This window comes from Sus scrofa, chromosome 12 (assembly GCF_000003025.6).
Source record: "Sus scrofa isolate TJ Tabasco breed Duroc chromosome 12, Sscrofa11.1, whole genome shotgun sequence".
NCBI lineage: Eukaryota > Metazoa > Chordata > Mammalia > Artiodactyla > Suidae > Sus > Sus scrofa.
The window spans coordinates 58,565,724-58,572,581 of record NC_010454.4 but is presented as its reverse complement, the minus strand read 5'-3'; the positions used below and the strand labels follow the sequence as shown (position 1 = coordinate 58,572,581).

At 59.3% G+C, this 6,858-nt stretch overlaps 3 non-coding genes across 3 annotated transcripts; all 3 read right to left on the bottom strand.

Annotated features, from left to right (window-relative positions):
* On the bottom strand, positions 231-328 carry MIR9828-3 (microRNA 9828-3). The gene has a single exon (NR_128515.1). It is a non-coding gene; the product is annotated as a microRNA 9828-3 (primary transcript).
* On the bottom strand, positions 3,325-3,422 carry MIR9828-2 (microRNA 9828-2). The gene has a single exon (NR_128514.1). It is a non-coding gene; the product is annotated as a microRNA 9828-2 (primary transcript).
* MIR9828-1 (microRNA 9828-1) lies at positions 6,412-6,509 on the bottom strand. The gene has a single exon (NR_128513.1). It is a non-coding gene; the product is annotated as a microRNA 9828-1 (primary transcript).

Below are 6,858 nucleotides of genomic sequence, written 5' to 3'. Positions count from 1 at the left end.
TTTGCTGGCTCTTCCCACTGTCATTCCTTCATTCGGACAGGAAAGCCTTGCTTCTTTCCTGTCCGTTTTTGCTCCCTAGCCCTCAGCGTTCCTTCCACTTGGACCCCGCCTCACACAGGCATGAGTTATTTTCCCGTCCTCGGTTTGCAAGCCACAGCGATGATCCCAGCCCCCAAAGGGACCAAGACAGACCTTTCACCCTGGGAGCCACGGGGAATGTCTGTGCGCCCTTTCTTTCTATCGAGCGACCGGCCTGAAACCACTCGACCTCTCTTTCGATCAGGCATTCATACCAGGTGTCTCTCGGGAAGCCGGGCGGCTCCCACATGGACCTCTAGGCACCGAGAGTCAGGAGACCTCTTGAGAGAACACCACGGGGAGGAGCGGGGCTGCTCCCCGACATCGCACCATTCTCCCACCTTCCATGCACATCCCAGCACAACTCGATCCGGGTCCCAAAGCCCCGGGAAGGCCGCGGTTGCCAAAGCACCAGCTCCACAGCTGACACCAGCCAACAGCCAAACAAAACCAACACCCCCATTCCACGAGGGGTCAAAGCCCTGAATCCACAATGCCCGAATCCAGATGCACACAGGGCAACGAGCCTCAGAAACCAAGGACCACCGGCGCTCCTTAGGAGGGCCTTGCAAATCAAAAGAAGGCTGAGGTGCCTCCGAATCCCTCCCTGAAGGCCCCTCGTTAGCAGGACTAGCAAGAAACTACCCCGGAGGGGCTGTGGAGCACAGGGGGCTCTCCTTCCAGGAGGGGGGCTCTGGCAACTGGGGAAACCACGATGGGCCACAGGCTCGAGGTCCATCGGAACAATACATGCAGAACCACCCTAGACCCCAGCCATCCCACCCTTGAGCACATATCCCGAACGTCTGCCCTCCAAGTGCTCAATGCCCCGCTAGGTTCCTGCAGCAACTCTCAGAAAACCAAGACATGGAAACACGCCCAGCGCCCAGCGCCCAGCGCCCACGGACAGGAGGAGGGAGGTGGTGTACGTATACCCCGTGCAACAAGGCTCTGGAAGCATAATCATGCAAACAGGACCAAAGGGGCCCTGCTCGGCCACAGGGAGGGCTTGAGAGACTCTCCTACGAAGAGAAATAAGTCCGCAAGAGAAAGACCAATGCCACAGAAGACCCCTGGGAGGGCGAGTCTCACAAATGGCACGAGGGACCCTGGGTGCAGACAGGCCACTCATGCACTGGACCCCAGACTTGGGGTGGCCAGATGGGACGGGAGGGGATGGGAAGGATGGGGGTTTGGGGTGTCGCCGATCCAAACAGCTGCACGTGGCGTGGGGAAACAAGCACAGCCTGCCCGAGAGCCCACGGTCCTCCATCTAGTCCCTTGGATTGGGAACAAGAGGGAGGAGAACGGGAGCCAAACCCCAGGCACCTCCAGGTACCCCTCGATCGCCCATCCATCCGCTTGAATGGACCTAAAACCAACAATAGCAAAGGAAGCCCCCAAAGAGGCTGGCTCGGCGTTGCCCCGAGACGGTGCCTTGGGCCAGACTCCTGCCCTGGAGAGAAAACTAGGCAAACGGGCACCGCCGATGCTGTCCATAGTTCTTAGCAACGAGACCTCGGACCAGACAGAATTCCCTATGGTGGACACTTTTGTGCCTATATTAGCAGGCTCAGGATTTTAGTTTTCTCTATGTATTTCTGTTTTGGCTCCCCCGTTTAGGGGTGTGCACCAATGCTTGGCACGCAGATGCTGTCTGCCCAGGCCCTGGAGCCACACCACGGCCGGACCTACCCCAGGCAGGTCCTGAAGACCCTCTGCCGCCCGAGGTATTGTGTCAGGAGAGACTTGCTCGTGGCCTCCTCTGTCAATTGCCTGAGCTCCTCGATAGGAGGGTGTGACTGTCCACAGAGAGCTCTTTCGCAAGGGAGCTCATTCTTTTCAATACCTTGTGGCCGTGTCAGTATGTTGCAGCGTCACCTGCGACAGTGGGAGGTTGACGGACCAGGGTGGGATCGCCGCACGCGGTTCTGACCACAGCCTCAGCGGGGAACGTGAGAGACTCTGGAGCCAGGCAGCCGCGAGGGAACTCCCTCAGAGAGGTCCTCAAGATCCCAGTCAGCCCTGCCTAACTCAGCTGACCCGGGTGCGGTCAAGCTTCCACACCCCGGCGCTGGACAGAAAAGACAGGCTCATCGCTCAGGGCAAGGAGCAAATATCACCAGCAAATATCACCAAAAGAAAAACGAAGGCAAAAGGGGCAAAAAACAAGGGAAAAAAGCCCAGGGATGGCACCGCTTCCAGCCCGAATGCCACCCCTGTCCCACATTCATGCATCAGCACCAGCCTCCCTCTCGCCACATCCCTCCAACCTGCACAGGCAGGGGTTTGACAATGGCCGGCTCACGATTCCACCCAGAAGACTCCGGGGACCTCGGCTCCAGCCTCTGGAGGAGCCCAAGGCGTGGAGAAACCCAGCGACTCCCTCAACAAGGCTGAGCACCCTGCCACCCAACCAGGCTGCCTCTCCCCCAACGAGTGTGGAAGAGACACCTCGCTGTCCTCGGCCGGACGTCAGGCACCTGGGCGCAGAGAGTCCCCGGTGCCCGGAAAACCACCACAAACCTCTGGCTGCTGGCTCCGGCTTCGGCCCCACGCAGCATCCACCCCACTCCTGGGCGGGTGCCTGCCGCCTCCGAGCTGCACCTGCGGCCAGAAGGGCCTCTGGCGCCGTCTTGTGGACATCTGCGCGCACAGCACCGCCCCGGGGTTCCCGCTCGGGCTGGCCCAGCAGCACCTGGGCTGCATTGGCCCTGGGCAATATGTTGCTTCGGGAGGAAGCAAGCTGTGGGGACCTAGCAAGCTGGGCCCTTCCCAGGGGGTTCTTGCCCTCGCCCTCGCCCTCGCCCTCGCCCTCTCAAAGGGGCCCAGAGCCCTGAGGCCCACCTACCCTGAGCCACACCGTTCAAACCCTCAGCTCCAGACCCATTCTCCCACGACAGCATCCTGCCTCTTTTTTTTCTTTTTTTCTTTTTTTTTGAATACATATAAATTACACCTCTCCGTGTACTCCGGTATTTGTGAACATAGGTTTCTCAGGATGCAGCTATTGATGTTTGCTGGCTCTTCCCACTGTCATTCCTTCATTCGGACAGGAAAGCCTTGCTTCTTTCCTGTCCGTTTTTGCTCCCTAGCCCTCAGCGTTCCTTCCACTTGGACCCCGCCTCACACAGGCATGAGTTATTTTCCCGTCCTCGGTTTGCAAGCCACAGCGATGATCCCAGCCCCCAAAGGGACCAAGACAGACCTTTCACCCTGGGAGCCACGGGGAATGTCTGTGCGCCCTTTCTTTCTATCGAGCGACCGGCCTGAAACCACTCGACCTCTCTTTCGATCAGGCATTCATACCAGGTGTCTCTCGGGAAGCCGGGCGGCTCCCACATGGACCTCTAGGCACCGAGAGTCAGGAGACCTCTTGAGAGAACACCACGGGGAGGAGCGGGGCTGCTCCCCGACATCGCACCATTCTCCCACCTTCCATGCACATCCCAGCACAACTCGATCCGGGTCCCAAAGCCCCGGGAAGGCCGCGGTTGCCAAAGCACCAGCTCCACAGCTGACACCAGCCAACAGCCAAACAAAACCAACACCCCCATTCCACGAGGGGTCAAAGCCCTGAATCCACAATGCCCGAATCCAGATGCACACAGGGCAACGAGCCTCAGAAACCAAGGACCACCGGCGCTCCTTAGGAGGGCCTTGCAAATCAAAAGAAGGCTGAGGTGCCTCCGAATCCCTCCCTGAAGGCCCCTCGTTAGCAGGCCTAGCAAGAAACTACCCCGGAGGGGCTGTGGAGCACAGGGGGCTCTCCTTCCAGGAGGGGGGCTCTGGCAACTGGGGAAACCACGATGGGCCACAGGCTCGAGGTCCATCGGAACAATACATGCAGAACCACCCTAGACCCCAGCCATCCCACCCTTGAGCACATATCCCGAACGTCTGCCCTCCAAGTGCTCAATGCCCCGCTAGGTTCCTGCAGCAACTCTCAGAAAACCAAGACATGGAAACACGCCCAGCGCCCAGCGCCCACGGACAGGAGGAGGGAGGTGGTGTACGTATACCCCGTGCAACAAGGCTCTGGAAGCATAATCATGCAAACAGGACCAAAGGGGCCCTGCTCGGCCACAGGGAGGGCTTGAGAGACTCTCCTACGAAGAGAAATAAGTCCGCAAGAGAAAGACCAATGCCACAGAAGACCCCTGGGAGGGCGAGTCTCACAAATGGCACGAGGGACCCTGGGTGCAGACAGGCCACTCATGCACTGGACCCCAGACTTGGGGTGGCCAGATGGGACGGGAGGGGATGGGAAGGATGGGGGTTTGGGGTGTCGCCGATCCAAACAGCTGCACGTGGCGTGGGGAAACAAGCACAGCCTGCCCGAGAGCCCACGGTCCTCCATCTAGTCCCTTGGATTGGGAACAAGAGGGAGGAGAACGGGAGCCAAACCCCAGGCACCTCCAGGTACCCCTCGATCGCCCATCCATCCGCTTGAATGGACCTAAAACCAACAATAGCAAAGGAAGCCCCCAAAGAGGCTGGCTCGGCGTTGCCCCGAGACGGTGCCTTGGGCCAGACTCCTGCCTCTGGAGAGAAAACTAGGCCAACGGGCACCGCCGATGCTGTCCATAGTTCTTAGCAACGAGACCTCGGACCAGACAGAATTCCCTATGGTGGACACTTTTGTGCCTATATTAGCAGGCTCAGGATTTTAGTTTTCTCTATGTATTTCTGTTTTGGCTCCCCCGTTTAGGGGTGTGCACCAATGCTTGGCACGCAGATGCTGTCTGCCCAGGCCCTGGAGCCACACCACGGCCGGACCTACCCCAGGCAGGTCCTGAAGACCCTCTGCCGCCCGAGGTATTGTGTCAGGAGAGACTTGCTCGTGGCCTCCTCTGTCAATTGCCTGAGCTCCTCGATAGGAGGGTGTGACTGTCCACAGAGAGCTCTTTCGCAAGGGAGCTCATTCTTTTCAATACCTTGTGGCCGTGTCAGTATGTTGCAGCGTCACCTGCGACAGTGGGAGGTTGACGGACCAGGGTGGGATCGCCGCACGCGGTTCTGACCACAGCCTCAGCGGGGAACGTGAGAGACTCTGGAGCCAGGCAGCCGCGAGGGAACTCCCTCAGAGAGGTCCTCAAGATCCCAGTCAGCCCTGCCTAACTCAGCTGACCCGGGTGCGGTCAAGCTTCCACACCCCGGCGCTGGACAGAAAAGACAGGCTCATCGCTCAGGGCAAGGAGCAAATATCACCAGCAAATATCACCAAAAGAAAAACGAAGGCAAAAGGGGCAAAAAACAAGGGAAAAAAGCCCAGGGATGGCACCGCTTCCAGCCCGAATGCCACCCCTGTCCCACATTCATGCATCAGCACCAGCCTCCCTCTCGCCACATCCCTCCAACCTGCACAGGCAGGGGTTTGACAATGGCCGGCTCACGATTCCACCCAGAAGACTCCGGGGACCTCGGCTCCAGCCTCTGGAGGAGCCCAAGGCGTGGAGAAACCCAGCGACTCCCTCAACAAGGCTGAGCACCCTGCCACCCAACCAGGCTGCCTCTCCCCCAACGAGTGTGGAAGAGACACCTCGCTGTCCTCGGCCGGACGTCAGGCACCTGGGCGCAGAGAGTCCCCGGTGCCCGGAAAACCACCACAAACCTCTGGCTGCTGGCTCCGGCTTCGGCCCCACGCAGCATCCACCCCACTCCTGGGCGGGTGCCTGCCGCCTCCGAGCTGCACCTGCGGCCAGAAGGGCCTCTGGCGCCGTCTTGTGGACATCTGCGCGCACAGCACCGCCCCGGGGTTCCCGCTCGGGCTGGCCCAGCAGCACCTGGGCTGCATTGGCCCTGGGCAATATGTTGCTTCGGGAGGAAGCAAGCTGTGGGGACCTAGCAAGCTGGGCCCTTCCCAGGGGGTTCTTGCCCTCGCCCTCGCCCTCGCCCTCGCCCTCTCAAAGGGGCCCAGAGCCCTGAGGCCCACCTACCCTGAGCCACACCGTTCAAACCCTCAGCTCCAGACCCATTCTCCCACGACAGCATCCTGCCTCTTTTTTTTCTTTTTTTCTTTTTTTTTGAATACATATAAATTACACCTCTCCGTGTACTCCGGTATTTGTGAACATAGGTTTCTCAGGATGCAGCTATTGATGTTTGCTGGCTCTTCCCACTGTCATTCCTTCATTCGGACAGGAAAGCCTTGCTTCTTTCCTGTCCGTTTTTGCTCCCTACCCTCAGCGTTCCTTCCACTTGGACCCCGCCTCACACAGGCATGAGTTATTTTCCCGTCCTCGGTTTGTACGCCACAGCGATGATCCCAGCCCCCAAAGGGACCAAGACAGACCTTTCACCCTGGGAGCCACGGGGAATGTCTGTGCGCCCTTTCTTTCTATCGAGCGACCGGCCTGAAACCACTCGACCTCTCTTTCGATCAGGCATTCATACCAGGTGTCTCTCGGGAAGCCGGGCGGCTCCCACATGGACCTCTAGGCACCGAGAGTCAGGAGACCTCTTGAGAGAACACCACGGGGAGGAGCGGGGCTGCTCCCCGACATCGCACCATTCTCCCACCTTCCATGCACATCCCAGCACAACTCGATCCGGGTCCCAAAGCCCCGGGAAGGCCGCGGTTGCCAAAGCACCAGCTCCACAGCTGACACCAGCCAACAGCCAAACAAAACCAACACCCCCATTCCACGAGGGGTCAAAGCCCTGAATCCACAATGCCCGAATCCAGATGCACACAGGGCAACGAGCCTCAGAAACCAAGGACCACCGGCGCTCCTTAGGAGGGCCTTGCAAATCAAAAGAAGGCTGAGGTGCCTCCGA